This window comes from Scardinius erythrophthalmus (assembly GCF_964197995.2).
Source record: "Scardinius erythrophthalmus genome assembly, chromosome: 12".
NCBI classification, from domain to species: Eukaryota; Metazoa; Chordata; class Actinopteri; order Cypriniformes; family Leuciscidae; genus Scardinius; species Scardinius erythrophthalmus.
Genome location: NC_138232.1, coordinates 32,954,431 through 32,976,178, shown reverse-complemented (window position 1 = coordinate 32,976,178; position 21,748 = coordinate 32,954,431). Strand labels below are relative to the sequence as shown.

General features: G+C 38.6%; 1 protein-coding gene across 4 annotated transcripts in view; it reads left to right on the top strand.

Annotated features, from left to right (window-relative positions):
* The first annotated feature begins 766 nt into the window (after window positions 1–766).
* The window catches only part of nck2b (NCK adaptor protein 2b), a 50,166-nt gene continuing 29,184 nt past the window's right edge, over window positions 767–21,748 (top strand). The window contains exons 1-2 of one of the 4 annotated variants that reach the window (XM_081381817.1): window positions 900–1,101; window positions 21,607–21,677. The gene's annotated coding sequence lies outside the window, so the exon portion shown is untranslated. Of the gene's footprint in view, window positions 1,108–21,606; window positions 21,678–21,748 lie in introns of all 4 variants that reach the window. The other 3 variants (XM_081381818.1, XM_081381815.1, XM_081381816.1) reach the window with 3 other exon arrangements.

Genomic DNA, 21,748 nt, shown 5'->3' with positions numbered 1-21,748 from the left:
ATAGCTGTTTTTTATTTGTTGAACATCAATTAAATTTTTAACCTTAGTTGGGTTTAAACGTTTTTTGGATTTCCAAATTCGGGGAACAGACACAGTTTCTATATGATGATAGCTAGGTGAAAGAGGCTCTATGTGATAGGATTTATCTGACCTTGGTGACGCGAGGCCGCTAGCAGACAGTCGGTTAAGCCAGTCTGTCTGCTTCCTGACCTGAGCCCCAGATTGTCATGTTTTTAGTCGATAAAGTTTTAAATATTAATATTTTTTTCTTACACGAACGCATCGCTTCACTTCAGAAGGCCTTTATTAACCCGCCAGAGTGTGTCGAGCACTTTTATCATGGATGGATGAGCTTTGATGGACTTCCAAAAAAATACACCCATTGACTCCCCGTATTCAGGACATTTTTTAATATAACTCAGATTGTATTCGTGTGAAAGAAGAATGTCATATGCACGGTTGCACCTAGGATGGCTTCAGGGTGAGTAAATCATGGGCTAATTTAAATTTTTGGCTGAACTATATCCCTTAAAAAAAAGAAAGATTTTTTTTGCACACTTGTTTGGAATTATTGCACTTAGGCTAATAATCAGTTATAACCCCATTAATATAAATCTAAAATAATTCCCTAAATACCTAGTAGTCTAGTGCCACTACCCTCAACAGTCGGATGAATATTGTGACATTGAATATAATACTGGGGGTTCCTTGGTTGGTTTATTGAGAGTCTGGGTGGGATCTCACTTGGTTTTTAGTACACAGAAACACATGACAAACAATTAAGTTGACAATGCATGATCTTGTATATTGCCTTTCGGTTTTGAATCACGAACTATGCTCGCCCTGGGCAGTCCAGCCCTGGCAGCGGTGACGTCATCGAGAGCTTGGTTGAGCAGCCAGCAGAGAGAGAGAGAGAGAGAGAGAAAGCGCGAGAACGCAGCGGTGGAGTTCCTAGGGCCTGCGAATGAAGGACTAGGAGGACAACGGCAAGCACTCTGAACGGGATTTCCATCGCCCTCTTCTGCATGCACCCACACCGAACGGCAGATTCCATCCGCATCCCTTTGTTTCCCCCGATCTGTCCAGAGGCAACCTGTAAAGGTAAAGGTAAAGAACGACGAGCGCATAAAGTTGGTGCGTGAGCGTGTTTGGCAGCTTCACGGGAGGTGTATTCGGTGTTTCGTGGTTCACTGCAATAGAGGTTTCGAGAGGAAAAAGTCTTGCTGAAAAGCGAAAGCGTTATTTAATTAGCTTATAACCCAACATAAGACTCTTAAAGTCATCACACACAGTGATTTTGTCTTCTGAATTTGCCGCTAGTTAAATACTGAATGAAGCTTTTTGTGTGCTCACGCCAGCACAATAGCAACGAGGTCAGTAAGATTCGAGTCTTCGAATCGTTCCTTGCGAATCAGAGCGCATATTAGCTGGCTGCTATGGTGATCCCGCAACCAGTTGACGTTTTGCGATATTGTTTGTTTTTCTGTGACACTGTTTTACTTGTCAGTGTAGACTTTATTTTTGTCATCGTAAAATGAGATAATCTTGCAAAGAAACACTGCAATCGTAGAATGGTGCACTAGGAGGCAATACCTGTGGGTCCTACAATTGTTAAAAAAGTGTAACGTTATATTTCTTAGGAAGCGTATTATTATTTTTTTGTCTTTTTAATATGTATTTATTTTTTATAGAGAACACTTGATTTAACTTGAACAGATACTGATATGATTTATTATTAATAAGTGGCCAATATTATGCAAAACTAATATATTCAGTTTCTTGATGGAATATTTATTATAAATATTTCATAATATTTTGGGTTAACCTGTTTGGGTGTAAAGATGTTACATACATTCCTGAAATTGTTATTTACGTTTTCTGCTCAGTGCAAACTATTGCCCTGTAATTGTTCTTAACAACCCATTTTTTTATTAAATGGTATGTCTCAAGCTCATCTAAAAATACTTATTGCTTAAAAAAAATTAATGCTTAAAAGGATAGCCTATGTCATCAATGCTACTTGCCCACATTCCAAACCTGTATGCATTTTTTTATTTTGCGATGACATTTTGATGATGAAACATTTTGAGGAACATTGGCACCCAAACAACTTTGGACCCCATTGACTTGTACTTAATGGATAAAAAAAAAAAAATTCTGTTGTGTTCAACAAAAGTAAGAAAGCAATACAAGTCTGGACAAAATGGTGAGCTTTAATAATTATCCATTGAATGGCAGTCATCCTAAAGTCAAACTTATGCAAACAACACAATAAAATATTAAATGACTTAAGTAATTGACCTAGCTTCCTGTTGAACATAAAATTGTGTAAATGTTGTTGCTTGGTGGTGTTGTTTTTCTGGGACCCACCAGATGGAATTGATTGGTAGACCTGACAGTTGAAGTAGAAAAGTTTGAATATCGAATTGCAATATCGGTCAGTATCCTATGTCTGCCTGTCTCTTTAGCATCTGTTACTCAGCCTCTGCCGTCCTGTGAAAATTCTGTGGAAGGGAGCATCCTTGGCTCTCTCTGCTGTATTCTAGACTGTGTGCATGCCTGAGATAAAGGAATTGGACTCTAAATCCTGTAGTTCTCTCATTTGCTACGAACAGGACAAGAATAATGAGCTGGCACCATTTCCCTTGTTATTTTCATTTGTGGGCTCTGGGCTGTAGTCGATAGTCGAAATCCGGTTGGTCATACATGCATTACACCACCAATATCATAGAATGACTGTGCTAAATTGGTCAACTACAGCTCATTAGGGGATGTGCGATTTTACCGTCTCTCGCTTGGCATCAGGGTTGGATGCCGTTCAGCCCATTCATACTTCTCCTTCACAGATCAGATTGAAGCTCAATTTAAAATTGTTTGTAATTGAAAAAATGTCATATAAGTTTAATGTGCTTGTCATGTATTGGTGTAATACTATGCGGTATAATCAATCTCTTGCCAGTTTTGGATTTTATTATTATCACTCCAAGCAAGTTTTAATTTAAATATGAATTAGCTGGCTCTTATCGGAATCTTTTACAATGGCGCATTAACCCTATAAAGCCTGACATGAAATAAGTCAGAAGAATATATTTGGAACAGTTTTTTGAACCCTTTGCGAAGAGTAGGCTAATTAGTTGGTGAAGTGGATTTAGCTACCTATTGAGTTAATGAGAGTTATCATGAGCATTGTAATGTTTGAAGCGGATGTCATAAATGTCAGTAGACTGGGAAAATTTTAAAATGAGCGGTTCATTCATAAATCCGTAAGATCTTACTTTCATGCTGTGGAAATACAATCCAGAAGACAAGATAGAATACAATGAGAGCCGCGCTGAAAACGGGTGGGGCTATTGAAACATTATAAAATACATTAAAATCAGTATTTTTTTCTGAAAGGCAAGACTTGATTGTAATCACATACTTAATTTCAATATAAAAAAATAAATAAAAAAAATCTATCCACGAATCGCGATGCATCAATTTATTGTCCCTGCCCTAGTTTTTATTGTGGGGTGAAAAACATATAATGTGGCTAATGCAATGCAACTAAGACTGAGAGATGTACAAATAAACATGCCTGATGTATCATTATTGATTTGCACATTTTAACAAAATATATTTAACAAATATGATATACATTAGGCTTTAACTGAACTGGGTTATGTAAATAGAAGTTCTGTGCCATCACTGTCAGTATCCCCTTTGGTCAAGGGAGTGTGTGAAAATAATTATGCTTTCACTCGCTCCTGATGCGCTTGTTGCTGTTTCTTTTCTCTGTTGGGGTCAGCTCTGCCAAAAATAACATCCTCTCTCCAGGTTTGAACTCTGGAATCATGCCCCATTGGGAGTTTAGGCTAATTGCTGATCATGAAACAGCATTTCAAAGCTTTTCCTATTGATCTCAATGTAGGTAATGACGAAGCAGTCCACACGACCCAGCATTTATGATGGTTATGATCAACTCTGAACCCTTTGAATATTTTAAATTACACCGTGCAGTTTCAAGGCATTTAGTATACATGACATTTTTGTTGGTTAATTACATGACACACTTTTTTTGTCTATTAAAAAAAAGCTATAAGCTATTAAAATATAGTTTTTACATACATTAAAGCTACAATATGTAATATTTTTGTAATAAAATATCCAAAAGTCACTTGCACGGTGTGATATATTTCCTGCAATTGTGTACTTACAATATCCCAAAACTTCCCAAAGATTTTTAATTTCAGAGAAATTCCAATTTTAAATAATGGCTTGTTACTGTCGCCCTGTCCCACTTGTCACCTGTCAATGACGTAATATCTGCATTATCCCTGGTTTCCACTCGTACTGCCATAGTAACCATGGTGACGGACGTGGACAACTGCGTTACGTCTAGCGGCACACTCGCGCTGTTGTTGTTTCGTTCAAACATTATGGACCATGGCAAGCAGACTTTGGGACTAAAGGAGAACTAAAACGAGGATCAATATCAGCGTGGCGTTTTCGAGATGCCGAGAGCTCCATGACAAACTTCGACTTGACAGAGACACGCAAATGTACATAAAACGAATCAATGTTATATAGCTCAACATGATGAAATGTTAGAATATGATCAGTATGTTATTCTGATGTTGATCTAGCTTACTGCTTGTCTCATACAGACAAACTAACACATAGAATAACATTATAACTTTCAACACAATCAAATGCAGTTTAGTGTGATAGTGTAGACCAAGTGAAACAGCGCTGCATTACCTCATAAGTTTCATTCGTCTAATAAACTGACCTATGTGAGTATTAATTAGCACTTGCGGGTAGTTCGGTAGAATGAAATGACCTTTTTCCTTTATATCTGCGGGACTCGCGAGTGGCGCATCTGTCTATCATTAGCAAGCGCGACCTGCTTCATACCACGTCATGTTAAAAACATCAATGTATTCACTCATCCATAAACATTATTAGATCCATCAGCATGACAAGTTCCATAATTCCACTTATGCGTCATCAACTTACACCTTTTTTATTGTAAGAGGTTAGCGACACCCTAGCGGCGAAAAAAATTACATATTGTAGCTTTAACCTAAATACATTCTTTTAAATCACTATCATGTTTTTAATTTGTGCATTAAAATGTGTTTAGATTTTTTTTATGTTTTACATTGAAAAATAGATTTAAAAATATGTTTTAAATAATTAATTAAATGTATAGACTCACATGTTTTATATTACTATCATAATTATATTACCTATTACTATTACACCCTGATGAAGGCTTATTGGCCGCAACGTGTAGTTGTGCCGTTGCTTGTCACCTGTTTTTAAAATCTAAGCCATGAAAGAATAAAGGCTTTTTATATTTTTCTAAAAACTAATTGCAGGACCATGCAGGAGTGCATTTTACACACACACACACACACACACACACACACACACACACACACACACACACAGCGTCATAGCTCGTCTGAGCAAGCTGGCTGTGCTGCGGCAACTGCACGAACCTATGGCAATTAAGGCCTCATTATACTTCTGCGTCGGACCTACGCCGGAGCCTATACGCTGTAGGCAACGTGTTGGTTTTAATTTATACTTCTGTGCCGTTGTCCGCGTTGACGCGCACCTAGGGAGCATGTGAAACCCCGAGGGAGGGGTTCTGGCAGACCAATCACCGCGCTTGTGTCCGCGTAGAATTAACGCGTTGTTACATTTTTGGAGAGGTGCACGTCAGGGTACACCGTAGGGTACGCGCGCTACACACAGCCTACGACATAGCTACGGCGGCAGTTTGACGCAGAAGTATAAAACAGGCTTTAGCAGTGGCGTGCGGTCCAATGGGAGCGCTTGGTGCCCTGCCAACCTCGAGCGCGCCAATTTGGACGCAGCTGAAGTGTATAAATTCAGAGAAAACTCGCCAAAGGACTTTAGGTTTAAATCGACTGAAGCGAAGTACCTGATATGAGCGAAATAGCACGGCAAGGCAACGCAGTAGGCTACTCGTTCCCTTATCTCTAAGGGAACCGAGGTTACACAAGTAACCCTGTACGTTCCCTTACAAGAACATTCTCTCGTACTGCGTTGCAAACGCTGTGGGAACCCAATTTAAAACGCCGTGCTATTCGCCTGTGACTGCTCTGAGGAGTCCAGGGAGCCCCGGGACTGTAATAGGTTATATTGTTTAAGTTTCCAATTGACTTAAGATATAAGTTATTGTTACATTATGTTGTTAATAAACATTTTAAATTTGATAATGTGTGTGGTACATTGCGAACAAAGGTCAGATATTATTATATTGCATAAAAGTTTAAAAATGACATAGCTTGTGCTTTCAATTTTTTTTTTTAAATCGAGAATCGAATCGAACCGTGACTTTAGAATCGAAAATGTAATCGAATCGAGGATTTGGAGAATCGTGACACCCTTAGTTGTTGTAAAGTAAGTTTCATTTTTTTTAATGGTTCCCCTTTAAACTGGTATAAAATGATTAAATTAAAAACGATTAAACTAAAAAAGGCTATTTTTCCCTCATAACCATAAACAGATTTAAAGTAAACAACTAGTATTTCCTTTGTTGACTAGCAGCAGCAGTATTTAGATGACTAGTCTCACACATCCCTAGTTTTAAGCTTTTTAAAAAGATAAAACATTTTCTTTAACATGGACAATGTTATTTGTGTTTCTAGCAGTGTTGTGGGCTACGTAATCAGATTACCCTTTTTTCTAATAAACTAGTAAAGTAACTCATTACTTTTAAATTTGAAGCAAAATATCCAAGTTACTTTTTCATACAAGTAATGCAAGTTACTTTGTTTTACCATTTGTTGACTGACACCTCTCCTGTCCCCATGTTGAGAAAAATTGGGAGTAAGGTACAGAGGTGTTGTGTGTAAACATGATGGAGATTGTAGTTCTAGATTAAATGTGAGCATGCATTTACTCATCTCACTTGCACAAAAACAGATTTAGTATTCCTCAAAATGAATAAAAACAGTGAAATGCAGAATCAGAATATTATGCAAACATGTAATTATTAAATATGTTTAAAACAAATTTACTGTATTTAATCTCACTTTATTAACCAATGTCTTTTCTGCTGACCTTTTGATGATCCAATTCAACCATACAAATAAGCAAAAATGATTAGTTAGGCTATACATCACATTTTGTTGCAGTTTTTTAATTTATTTTTTATTGCAAGTTATTAAGTTAAGTAAGAGTGTTTAACTTTCTTCTTCAACAGTCCAGAATGGCAGGACAGCTGAAAGGTTTGTTTGAACTGCGCTCTACTGTACAGACCTGAATTTGCATTTCCTTCTGCCTGAGGCTTATTCATTTGACTTTTGGTGTGAAAGGGCCTTTACATTTTCCAATTTTTGTTTTGTTTTTAAAAAACACTTTTTGTGTGTGTGTGTTGAAAAAGGAAGGCAAAAGCATTACTTACTTTCCGTAAAAAGTAATCAAGTTACTTTTTTTGAGGGAGTAATACAATATTGTAATGCATTACATTTAAATGTAACTTTCCCCAACACTGCTTACTAAAAGTTTGTACAGAATTGTTGTAACTCTAAATAATAGCGTCATTAAGAATCTGTCTTTATAGTCTTAATATGCTCTCTCTCCCATGCAGCGCAGGAACGGAGCAATTTGCAGCTCAGCGTGGATGATGCATATTTTATTAACAGTCTGGGAAAATTTAGCATCTCAATATTTCATCAGTGCACAGCTTGTCGTCTGTGCCAGGAAAAAGTATGAAGCCCTCCAAAAATAGGCTCTGTTAAAAGTTACTATGAAGAGGACAAATTACTTGAGTTACGACTCCTTGTTTCTGACAGGGCATTGTTAAAAATCTGGATCTCCAGAATGAACCCCTGCCGAGCAGTGATCTCAGAAAAGACCTTGAGAAAGTTACCTAACTTTGGGCACCGTTTGTGCTGCTAAAAATATTTGGAACAGAAAGATGGCGTCAAGGAAACGTCAGGGAAAGGATTGTTGTTGATTAACTTTAAACTGATTTTGAATGTCAGATTCAAAATCTCAAGTCATGCTAATGTAAAATTGACAGTGGCAGATTACACAATGTCCGTGTGTTTTGACTTTACGTGATGTGCACGACAAAAAGCATCCTGACAGTTTTCTCAATGCATACTTTGTTCCAACATGACTGACAGTGCAAAGAATGTTATGAAACAGATAGTTCTGATCTTTGGCCACATCTTCCACTATTTGAAAATATATATTAATATATATTAGAAAGAATATTAAGGCCCTGATATACTCACGGGCCACGGCAAAGTTCTTTCTTTTTTTAGGGTAGACTGTTTATCTAAGAGCGATACTTAGGTGAATATGTAAATATTTGATGTGCGCTTTTCTCTCAATAATAAAATAAGCACACAACAAAATTGAGAAAACAACAAGCATTTTTTAATAAAGCACAAGAAAAGCATCTGATCATAGGAAAGTGGATATGTTTGCACAAGCTCTGCATTTCGGCACTCTAGTAAAGTCACGTTTATTTATATAGCACTTTATACAATAGATTGCTTAAAATCAAGCAGCTTTATATTAAACATGAGAAACAATGTCGATGTCTCATTTCATCAGAATAACAACTTCATTTTTTACTATAAAGCAGCTCTTGTGTGTTGATGTTTTCACTCACGGACAAATGAGCAATCGGATATGCACCTAATAATAGTGAACATTTATCTAGGTTAACGTTAGAGTGATGGGGAGTGTAAAAATAGCTAACGTGTTTCAAATGATAATCATGATAATTTGGATTTCCTACCCGACTTAATTACCCTATAGACCAGCTGTGTTAATGATTTGTCCTTTACGAACTGTGGAATTTCGTCAATTTCTGTGGAGTTTTTTTTTTTCTCCGACCAATAAAAGATTGGTTGACTAAAGGGCCATTTACACAACACCGGTTTTTGCTTTTTGGCCGTTCATTTGACAATGCTGTTTTGGCGGCCTGAAAACACAAACTTCTGAAAATGGGTTTCAAAGTTTAAAGGAATAGTTCACCCAAAAATGAAAATGATCACATAATATTTCACCCTTTACTTTTACTTTCATTTAATTCACCTTCAAGCCATCCTGGGTGCATATGACTTTCTTCTTTCAGCCAAACACAATTGAAGTTATATTAAAAATATCCTGGCTCTTCCCAGCTTTGTAACAATAGTGCTGAGATTTTGAAGCTCTAAAAAGTGCATCCATCCATTATAAAAGTAATCTATATGACACCAGTGGGTTAATAAATGCCTTCTGAAGCGAAGCATTGGGTTTTGTTAGAAATTTTTATAAACTAAACTCACTTGCTTCCGGCAAACGGCCGTACACACGTTCATGAGAGAATCCAGTTCCGGCGGAAGGGTGACCTCTGACCCGACTTATGACGACTTTTGCATGTTCTTGCATGTTGACGACATTTGTGCAAGTTCAGAGGTATAGTGGTTTGTTTCCATCATGGATTACCTTGACTTGTAAGCACATCTTTTGTGATCTAAGAAATAAAACCATCACCCTTCTAAGGCTTCTATGGCATGTTGGAGAAATCATTAGCTTGGTCAACCCGTTACTTTTAATTGCACCTATAGCTGAATGTTGCCAGTTTAGAAATGTAGGCTACATTTGTGTGACCCCTCAGGCAGAGATGCTCCAGAATATGACCTTTGTATAGGGCAAGAGTTTCTTTAAGATATGAGGAAAGGTTGAAAAAGAAGTCATGTCTGACCATAAAACAGCTTGTCAAAACAAAATTACTGCTTGTCTCCTTGACTCGCTCTCTCTCTCGCGCGCTCTTTTCCCACTCCCTCTTGGGTGTTAAGTGTTGGCAGACTACTGACTCTTTAAATTACATAATTAAGTAAAATAACCCTTTAGCTGCTTCCATTGAGACGAGCACAAACCTACTTTCAGCTGCAAAAGCATCTCATCCTCTTTTGAAGAAGCTTGATAATGTAGAAGCCCGATCTGTAAAAAAATTATGTTGACTGTCTTTTGATTTCTGACTTTCCTGGAACATAGAGAAAACAGGCTTCAAGAGATTTAAAGTTTTTGAAAATATTCCTTATGTCTTTTTTTTCTTGTCACCTGGTACATATGAACATGATTTTTTTTAAATCAGTGCTGTGAGTGTTGATACTGCATAGTAGTAGTAGTAGTGATGCACCGAAATGAAAATTCACATCCGAAATTCTGGATGTACTTGGCCGAAAACCAAAAAAATGATTTATTTATTATTTTCAATTAGCTTTTTTTGTATAATTGTGTTAATATTAGATTTTTTTTATGAAATTCAATAATTTTATTGGTACTGCATTTAAAAAACACAAGCCAATAAAATAATATATAACACAAATTGAAAGTAACTGAAATATAGAAAATATATTGGTAACACTATATTTGGATGGTCCCTTTTGAACATTCTTTTGACTGTATGTAACTTAGTCACTACTGTACATGTCAATGAACTCTCATTCAAGTATTAGTAGACTGTCTGCTTAATATCTGCTAACTCTTTATTGTGATGGTCCTCCAACAGACATTCGGTTGACTAGAGTTAACTTTACAACTACATGTCAACTGATTCTAACCCTAACCCATCCAATCTAATAACAACACTCTAATGAGAGTTAGTAGACATATAGGTGCAACGTTTATAGTCAACAGAATGTGTTAAAGAGACCATCAAAAATAAGTGAAACCAATATTATAATAATAGTCGAGTCCCAAAATAGATAAATAGCCCTGGATAAGATGCAGTAGGCATTTTTGAGGAAAAGTACTTCAAGTGTTGTTTCTATATGATTTTTAGGTGCTGAATCCATTTCTGCCGTATAACAAGTTGTAAACATCACTGTTTTGGCATAAACAATAAAAACAAAATGGCTGCCAAAAAAAAACGTTTTAATGCATTTATTGCTTTTTAAACATTAAACATTAGAACTAAACTATGCATTCTCAGAATATTTAAACATGTAAACAATGAAAAAACAACATTTACATGAAAGGGACAGTTTTTAATAGCTGCTGGAATTATGCCAAGGTACCAAGGTACACTGGGAAGCATATATCAGTGGAAATATGCAATTATGCCCAGCCCGAAGGGGGGGGACTTGGAATACACATGACCCCAGGGGGCTGCATATTGAGAATCACTGGGGTGTCCAGCCGCAGGTGGAATATTTCAAACCCAGGGGTGGCAAGGTGGCTTGCCGAGGGAAAGACACATGCTCAGAGAGGCTTACAGTGGACTACACACGTGGGGGTCGCCCAGAGGCCGTGTTAGGTGTCGCCCAGCCTGCAGCTCTGCAGATGTCTGTTAGCGAGGCGCCATGCGCTAGAGCCCAAGAGGATGCCACACTCCGGGTGGAGTGGGCCGTCACACCAAGGGAGCATGGTCGACCTTGCTGCTGGTAAGCCAAAGCAATGGCGTCCACTATCCAGTGAGACAACCTTTGCTTGGAGAGAGCCTTTCCCTTCAGCTTCCCACCATGACAGACAAAGAGCTGGTCTGAAGTCCTGAAACAATGCGTTCTGTCTACGTAAGCACGGAGGGTGCGTACTGGACAGAGCAGTGCCAAGGCTGGGTCTGCCTCCTCCAAGGGCAGCGCTTGCAGGTTCACCACCTGGTCTCGAAAGGGTGTGGTGGGAACCTTGGGCACATATCCAGGCCGGGGTCTCAGGATGACGTAAGAGTTAGCCGGTCCAAATTCCAGGCACGCTTCGTCAACTGAAAATGCCTGCATGTCCCCTACCCTCTTGATGGAGGCCAATGCAACCAGGAGCACTGTCTTCATTGACAGGAACTTAAGCTCCACTGATTGCAGAGGCTCAAAGGGAGCACTCTGCAGGGCAGTCAGAACCACTGAGAGGTCCCAAGAGGGAACGAGAGGAGGGCGAGGAGGATTCAGTCTCCTCGCTCCTCTCAGGAAACTGATGATCAGGTCGTGCTTTCCAATGGACTTACCATCAACTGCATCATGATGTGTGGCAATGGAGGCACCATACACTTTCAGGGTGGAGGGAGACAACCTTCTCTCCAACCCTTCTTGCAGGAAGGAAAGCACGACACTGATCGGGCCTTTCGTGGGTTCTTGAAGTTTAGAAGAACACCAGTTGACGAAGAGGTTCCACTTCAACGCATAGGCATGTCTCGTGGACGATGCTCTAGCGGAAGTGATGGTAGCCACCACCGCTGGTGGTAGGGTACTCAAACCTGCCTCGTCCTGTCCAGGAACCACACATGGAGGTTTCAAAGATCGAGCGTGCCCTCGGTCAGAGAATAAAACAGGTCGCAGTGGGACGAGTCGTGGGAGGCAAACAGATCTACCTGTGCGTCCCCGAACTGATCCCAAATCAGCTGAACCGACTGGGGATGGAGTCTCCATTCTCCAGCGAGAGGCCGAAACCGAGACAGATCAGCTGCACGGTTCAGGTCTCCCGGGATATAAATGGCTCGAAGCGACCTCAGATGCTTCTGACTCCATATGAGGAGGTGGCGGGCGAGTTTCGACATACGGCGGGAGCGCAGACCACCTTGTCGGTTGATGTACGCTACTGTGGCGGTATTGTCTGATCGGACTAATACGTGCTGACCCCTGAGCAACGCACAGAAGCGGTGCAGGGCGAGACGTACAGCCTGCAACTCGAGGCAATTGACATGCCAAAGGCGCTTGTCCAGGAGCCCGCGGCATCGTGTCCATTGCACATGGCGCCCCAGCTCATTGTGAAGGCATCTGTTGATACAACAACATGCCAGGAAACTCGTTCTATAGGCACTCCAGCCCATAGAAGACTGAGGTTCGTCCACGGGGTGAAGGTCTGACGGCAGGTCGAAGTCACTGGGACTCGGAGCATGCCGTGTTGCCTTGCCCACCTCGGGACTCAATCGCGTAGCCAAAGCTGAAGCGTCGAGAGGAACAAGGGCTGCCTCGACAACCTTCGTGAAGACGCGAGGAGACAGGGCTAGCCCGAAAGGGAGAACCGCGTACTGGTATGCCTGCCCCTCGAATTATTTATATATATATATATATATATATATATATATATATATATATATATATATATATATATATATATACTGGTATGCCTCATTTGCATATGTAAACATGACATTTCAGAAAACTTGTAATACAAAAAATGTCTGTCTCTATGTAAGTGAAAAACTGGAAAGGTTTTATGGTAATATCTATAACTTCAAAAATTTACCCTATCCACCTCTAGTGTTTCGGCTGTGAATAATGCACCTATTCTTTCAATAACAATTACAAGAAAATGGGACCCTTATTTCAAATGTTATACGGTGGATCCTTATTCAGGAGACATAGAACTTTCTAAAAATGTGGTATAACAACTTTTCCTCAAAAATGCCTACAGGGTTACACAATCTTGAAGATCCGGACCTGACTATAATACATATCAATATATTATCCTTTATTCAGTTCTATGCAACAGAATCACATTTACCAGATTTATTTTTTGACCAGTTGGATCAGTGAACGAGAGGGTAGCATCCTTTTACCAGCGTTGCATTACACTTCAAATATTTTTTTCCCAAAGATGGTTTCTGTCATTTCAGGTCGTTTTTATCACGCTGATGTATTTTAGTTAGGTTAGTTATTTGATGCTTTAAAAACGAGAGTGTGGACTTTTTTCAGGAGGACATTTCCATTACTGTTTTCAGATAATTTAGTTTTTTTTAGAATTAAATGAGTCAGATGCTTCCAGAACCAAGAATGCAGAACAAGTTTGCAGTCACTGTAATGTTCTATGGTAATAGAATCTATATGGTTTCTGTCTCAAATGCCTAAACACCGGTTGGAATGTTAATTCCTCAAAATAGAGAGAAAGATGATAGAGAGTAAAAAAGCAGACAGGAACCTTGATGGATGAGTATTGTTCTGATCACTGCATCTGCAAGAGTTCTGGTAGTTCTGACAGTTGTAGCTTTTAGCTGGCCCTACTGCTGAATGTTTATTTTCCCACTCAGGCAGCGTCACTCTATTTTTACCGACTAGAGCGAGAAGAATCCTTACCCAATCTTGAACCATTATGCTGTTCCTCTTTCCAGCTTATTTTAGCCAGCTGATGTCTTCATTAGTTCACATTAAGAATTCACTAGATGTTAATTAGCAATCTTTTTGCGCATATTACATCTTTTCATCCATTTGTGCCGTTTTCTTCATGGGTCATACTCATATTTGCGTGACTCATGCTGTACGGTTTCCTAAATGTTTACACATGTATCTACATTTTAAGTCTTTGCTGTGTGATCTCAGTCCATTTGTTTATTTTTATTTTCCCTGTTCTAAATTGGTTTATTTTCCAATGGCTTTCTTGGCCAGTATCTCATCACCGTTTGAAACATGATGCAATAACTTGTTGCGTGCACAAACGTCAGTAAAAATATCCATTTCAGTCACAGAACGAACATGCTTAAACCTGTGTTCATCTGTTTCTCCACTGCTTTCATGGCATGACTTGGTCTTCTCAATTGTTCTTTTATTAGCTTTCTGAATAATGAAACCGCATGTCATTTCTGATCACACAGGAAACAGAGGAGTGGGAGGAAGCCTGCAAAGTTTTGTCATCAGAATGTGTGTTAAGCACTAAATATAAAATTAAGCGTGTGTGGAATCCTTAAGAACACTAAGCAGGCAATTAATGTACTGTAGTCTAATGCATTTTTAATGTTTCTGGTGACACTTCATGAATAGGATAGACGTTTTATAGGATTTTATAATGACATATTTATTGTCAAACTTAATATTATGAGCTGTTTTATTTTCAGTTCACTGGACACCAAACTATGCCATTAATGTGCCTTTGTCTTTGGATTAAATTTAGCTGGTCTTTGGGTCTGATTGAGAAAAATGTGTAAACAACATACAAAGGATTTGATTTTTGGTTGTTTGCTGCCCACCCGATCTCTTTCAGTATCGGTTTGGATTATTTAAAAGCTCAAGAGCTTGAACTTGTTTTTTTAGATGCAAATGTAGTGCGTTGGCACAACCACTAGTTTCAGCTCTCACATGTAAACAGTTCAAAAAAAGTGCAAAAAGATTATTGAACGTACAGTATCAATTTAGGACTGCAATATTGTACCTGTCTGATTACATTTTAGTCATTCACTGTCGCAAACATCATCTCCTTGTTGGCCTGGCTTGTTGGGTGGTGACTGGTGAATTAAGAAATACTGCTCTAAATGTCAGCTCACAATATGAATATCTGACTATTTGCCAGCGTTTATGGGAAAAACTTGTTGACGAAAGGTGGCATCGACTAAAATAGACAACCATGTGGTGCAGTGGCCCTCTGACAGGGCCTAAAAATGATTGTTCTTATTAGTCATCCATCTGAGAGAGCGATGACGACAGCCACAACATCTCTGACTCACACACTTTGTGTCTTTACTCATGCAAATACTCAGTGTTTACGCACACATTCAAAGTGTTCAGAAAACTATTGCTTTCTACAATGTTTTAGGGCTCTGGTGACCAGCAGTTAGAAGGGAACATGTTCTGCCTCAGGGTTATTGATCTGCTTTCGTCACAATCCGGGAGCAAAGAGACATGCGGATTGGACTACATTCATATGTCATATATGATCTTGAGTCATTTAACCATTTGATGCTTTTTGAGAGGAGACAGAAGAGAGGGCATTGTCTATCTATTTTGCTTCTATTTTTGGCTCCAGGCATTCCAGAGGAAGAAGAAATCATGCTAAAATTTACTGAAATGTCCATGTCAGTTCTATCATTATGATACCTTAATCCCCAAATGAATTTCAAATTTGATGTGGGAATGGACGTTCTTCAAAGCAAATGGTATCAGACAATTTTGAACCAAAATGTTCACTTTAGCTTGTCTTTTATGCAAATTGCAAGTAGATTATTAATTGCACATTAATTCCCTCCTAATGAGACCTCAGAATGGGTTGTGTTTTTTACTCTACAAGCTTTTGTAGGAAACCACATTTACCATAGATACAAGACAGTCAGTTCCAATGCATTCTGAACACATTCCGTGGACACAGCAGACATACAAAAACAAAGAACAAGTATCTAAAACCATTCTAAATTTTCTAAATGGTAAATTTTTTTTTTTTTAAACTTTAAAAATACCATTTTGTATTGTTTTGTAGCAAGTCTTTAATACAGCTATAGAAAAGGTATAATTTCACATTCGTCATTCTTCCACACCCTTTCTCTCCTTGTTATGAAGGAAAATGATTTGCATGCCAAAATTGAACAAACATTCAGTCGTTCAGCAGATCCTCATTTGCAACTGAGATGTCACAATTTATTCAATTAGTTCAAGAACGACTATGTATTGTGCTACTGCCATTCTTTAAAGGCAGAAAAACAGTCGTGTTTCAAAGATGACCCTGCGCAAAGATGACAATGATTCGTTTACTTAAAAGATTCATTCACAAAATTTCACTGGAAATGTAGATTTACTAAGACCTTCTTTTTCTATTTTGCTCTATAGCGAGGCATTTCACTCGACACTGCATAAATTTGGCATGAAACGGAAGTTGCGATGATTGTGACGTATATCAGAATGAAACTGCTTCTCGAACAAGAATAGTTGTAGGGCGGTATGATGTGGGAGGAAGTTATTTTGAGATTATGAGGGCACATGAAAATCATTTATAATCAATACTATATTATTGATTTAAAAAAATGGTGACTTTAATGTGAATTTTCCTTGCATTTAGTAGTTTTAATTTAAAAACATTCAGTGGCAAATAACTCTATTTGGTGGAACTTTTCCACTGTAATGATCAGCAAGTGAGTCAGAGAGAGAGAAGGTAAGGTTCTCAGCAGTGTCTATTTTAACAAGACACCCCTGAGTAACTTCAAGCTGTGGAAATGAGTGACTCGAAAAAAAGAGGGGTAAACCTGGCACTAAAGCCAAGAGCAGTCAATGTCTCCGCCGTCCTTTTACTTTTATGCCGTTATTTTTTCTTTCACGTTCTTGAAGGTAAAGGTTTCTCTCACACCATCTCTCCTTCGCCCTCACAGGAAATTCCCAATCGTGCGGATTCCTATTGAAATGACTGGATTTTGCCCGTGAAAATTTGGCGAACAACAGTAAATGTGTTGACACATTTAAGAGAATGTTCGCTTCTCATCAAAGCAAGTAAAGGATGTTGTAGCTAGTTAGTACTTCATGAAGTATGGGAGAGAGCGTCTTCCATTTTAAAGTGTTTCATATCTTTCACTTATAAGATGCCAGTGCTCTCTTTTGTGATTAACAAAAAAATAACATCACAATTACTGTTTTGCTGGAAGCAAATAATGCAGATCAACTGCAAAGGTTATTATAAATGTGCCATCTGTAAAATGAGTGCAGGGCAGACTTACATTTTTATAGTGATTGACAAACCTGTTTTTCAACTCATCATAGATGAGGACAGGATAGTCACCAAATAGTTTACTTTTTGTTGTCCCTATATTATAAAAGGGAAGATCTCTTTCTTCACTAAAGTCACATGTATTATTGTAAAATTTATAGCACATTTCCATGTCTGGGAGGTTTTTAGTCTCTCGCTATAAATGTGCATTTATCCTTCCACATTCTTGTGTTTTGGTTATAGTTTTCCTAGCATGCACTGTGGAAAGATTTATTTATACACAGCAATAAAAGCGGAGATATGCTGCTTTCTCTTCAACATGGAAAATCAGAATTCTCTATTCCTAATTGGAAAAGTGGAAAAGAACACAAACAAACCTGAACACGAGCAAACTATGCAGAAATCCACAACTCGGATTTCATTGAGATAAGCAGGGGCCTCATTTATGAAACGAACGTGTGATCGGATATGATCCTAAATTTCATGGATTTCATCCTACCACAAAAGTGAGGAGCAAATCAGGTTTTATAAAGGCAATGCCTGCAGTGAATTATTATTATTTTTTGCCAGTGATTAAAATAATCTGACATTGTTTATTAAAATGTAAAGATAAATAGACAACCAAAAATTGCTTAGCCTAAATATTATTAAATGTGAAAATGAGCAACTGCATTGTGATAATAATTACATAACTGAAATGTATTCATTAGGGGTTCAAGCATGAAATGCTGAAACCCTATTGTAATTGTAAGGATTCGTAAAACGCATCGTGCAGGGCAAACCGTAAGGCCTTGAAACCTGGCCAGATGGTAGGCCTCAATTTGGGGACAACCTATGAGAGTATGACCCCGATTGGCCCATAGGTGGCGCTACAGCAACCAAAAGTACAAAATCGCTCAAAACTCTTAGGCCGTTTGACCTAGAATTGGTGAGCATATGTAACATAACATCATTAACAAGCGTGCAAAAGTTTATGGAGATCAGACGATAGGTGGAGCTATAACTGTTAAAAAGCTTTAAAACCATATATTTCCTATGGTACATTGTCTGTATTGGCTGTAAATGGTCTTTTCCATCTATTATGTGAGTGGTTACATGCTTGCTAAATAAAACTTAATAACTTGATGCTTTTAACTTTTGTGCTTAAAGGCCTTAAAGGCTTTAACTGCTTGAACCCCGATAAATGCTGCTTGCAGCTTTAATTTTATATATGTTCACCTTTTTCAATTTTGGATAAACTGCAATTTAGAAAGTGGGATGCATTTGGGAAACTTTTGTATGGGCGTTTTTAAACCATTCATAGGAAATTTTGGAAACTGTCGACTTTAGGTACATTCTATGCATGTCTTCATAAATGAGGGTACATTACACCTTGTTGACAGGCAAACAACTCAAAGGGAACAGCAGTAGCCATTTTGCTTTCTTATACAAGCAAACCCTTCATATCAATTGTAAATATCCCATATACAACTATAAACGTAATGAAGCATTAGAGGCAGCAGAGCAGACAAACAGAAAATTGATTCTTGACAGCTGTTTGTAATCTGAATGCCAAGTACAGTGTGGTGTTAAGTTATTTTTCCTCTGGTGCAGTTGCTGAGAGATTGTGAAAGATTTAAAGTGCTCTCTTTCTCCCTCCTTTAAGCGTTCTGGATGGTACTGTCGTGTCAGTCAAATTTGTCAGCTTTTTAGTTTCCTGTTAGCACAACAGTGCTGCAAGGCTGTGTTGTGTGCACCTGCGTGATAGATCAGGATGTGAATGACACTGGCGCCAAGACACTGCAGCTGGACCTTAAGGGATCTGCGGTTTGAACTACCAGATTGGGACGCAGTCAAGTATTAAACTGGGGAAGCAGATTTTACATCCCTCGTGCATTAAAACCGTGGGAATTTGGAAAGGGGACAGCGGTAGAGAGAGACGATACAGTGAGAAAGAGATGAGAAGGCAAAGGCAGGGTGAGACAGAGGCTGAGATACTGTGAAAGACCAGTGATTTCTCGACTAAAATAAGTGTCAGGATTTTAAATGACCATGTGAGTACAATGGCCAGTCAGAGGCGTTTACGATTCCGCTCAACAGTGCTCAAAACGTGAAATGTTTACAATTTCAGTACCGACTTGGTGCCAAAATTCATTACTTTTTGACAACTCTATTGCAGTGCTAAAATGCCATGATATTTGGAGTTTAGTCATAAAAACCGACTGAAATTTAAAAAAGTCTCTGCCTGAAATTGACATAAGTCACATTGACATACACATGATATCCGTGTATATCAGTCCATGCTTTGGGGGTAAGATTTTATTGTTTGAAATAGTTATGAAAAGTACAACAGCGCATGTGCAAGTGACTTGAGCGCTTGAAAACAAAGTCCACTAGATAGTGCGCATGTGCTCTTTTTGCACATACAGCCAAAGGAGTATACATTGAAAGGCTCACAAACTCAAAAGTGCGCAAGACGGAGCAGAACTTGGAAAATAAAGTATACCCGTGCCTTTAGACAGGAAGAGGCCGCTTTGGAAGTTTGTTTGTTTCAGCATCATGTTTAGGGGTGGGTAAGTGTCTCTAAATAACAGACTAGTGTACTATCACTGGCTGTAAGTACTTGCATGTTTAACTGCCACAGATATTCTTTTCTCAGAGAGTAAGGCCCTGTGAAATTCTGCCTCAAGTCAAGTCACCTTTATTTAGATAGCACTTTTTACAATACAGATTGTATCAAAGCAGCTTCACAGTGATAATATGAAAATAATACAACAAAGTTTGTTTCTAGAAGAAAATTGCGTCATCGTCCACCTTAAGTAAGGTAGATCAATAATATTGTTGAATATTAAATGTCCCCAACTGAGCAAGCCAAAAGCCAAGGCAACAGTGGCATGGAACCAAAACTCCATCAGTGACAGAATGGAGAAAAAAAACCTTGGGAGAAACCAGACTCAATCGCTCAGTTCTCCTCTGGCCAACGAATGAACAGTGTATGATTATGATTCAGGCCGCATTACAGGTCAGAAGTCAGATTTGATCAGAACATTCAGAATATTATCCAGTTCTATCTGGGTAGAAGTCGGAGTCACGCCGGTATGTAGACGAGTTTGTTGAGGATCTGTGCCGATAGTTGTCGTGTCGATGAGGCCTTCACAGGGCTGATGAGGCTGGCACTTCAGGGATGCGTTGTGGATGGGTCCAGGCGCAGGTCCACCATCTGATCTGGATACGGCTCAGATCCAGCTGACTTCAGTAAACCTCGGAATAAACCGAAAGACTAGCATTAGCGTAGATGCCATTTTTCTTATGATGTAACGAGTACATCAGGTGTTATAGGAAGTGTCCCCAGTTCCGGCTGACCTAATCTGTGCAGGATAATAATCATTGAACTGATTTGAATAATAGAAATGTATAATGTTCTATATGAATGCCTGAGACAGGGGTGTCACTAGTGCGGGGAAAAGAGGAACTGTGTACACTTTATAGAGGGATCGCTGAACACTAGGTGCACGAAAAAATCCTGTAGATGTCAGCCACTCAGATTTAGACTTTTTTTATTTTTCTTCGAAAAAGCATTTCCAGTTTAGTGTGCAATGCAGATCAGGTGGTTAGCGAATAACGTGTGTGTGGGTGGTCTGTGGGCTTGATGTCTGAGAACCAAACCATGGCAAGAAATACTCACAAATGAAACTTGGTTTGAACACTAGATCACTCTCTGAAACCTCAGAGGTTGTGAGGGTGTTGTAATATTAGGCTTGAAATAGGAATAGGAAGTTTACAGCTCATTTGTCTCTTTTAAAAATATGCTGTTGTGGTCTTGAAAGTCAATAATAAGCCTCATCTGTCTCTCTCCTCAGCTGCAATAATGTGTCAGGGCAAACCAAAGCACCCCAGCTTATATTTATCAAAGATATGGATCTAGCCAGCAGTAATTTCTTCTGTCTAGCCTGTTGTGTTTGTACAAATAGGCTGCACTTTATAGTTGAAATGATAGTGTTTTCAGTGAAAATTGGAGAGCAGGAAAAAGCTTCTTGATATCATCCTTTTCCATTCTACATGACTTAGTCAAATTTTCCTTTCTGCTAACAAGGAAAACTGCAGTGCTAAACTATACGAATATATGGGACAAATATACTGGCTGATCTCTTTCCTAGGATAGTTCACCCAAAAAAAAAAAATGTCATTGTAATTTTCTCTATGAATTTCTTTATTGCATGGGATTAAAAAAAGTAGAGAAGAATTTGACGAATGTTCATGTTCTTTTATATACAGCACAAGCTACACCGAGACCAGAGGCTATCAAGCTCAAAAAATGACCATACACTACTGTTTAAAAGTTTGAGGTCAGTACTATTTTTTTTTTATAATTTAATACTTTAGTTTTATTTGGCGATGATGCTTTAAATTGATTAGT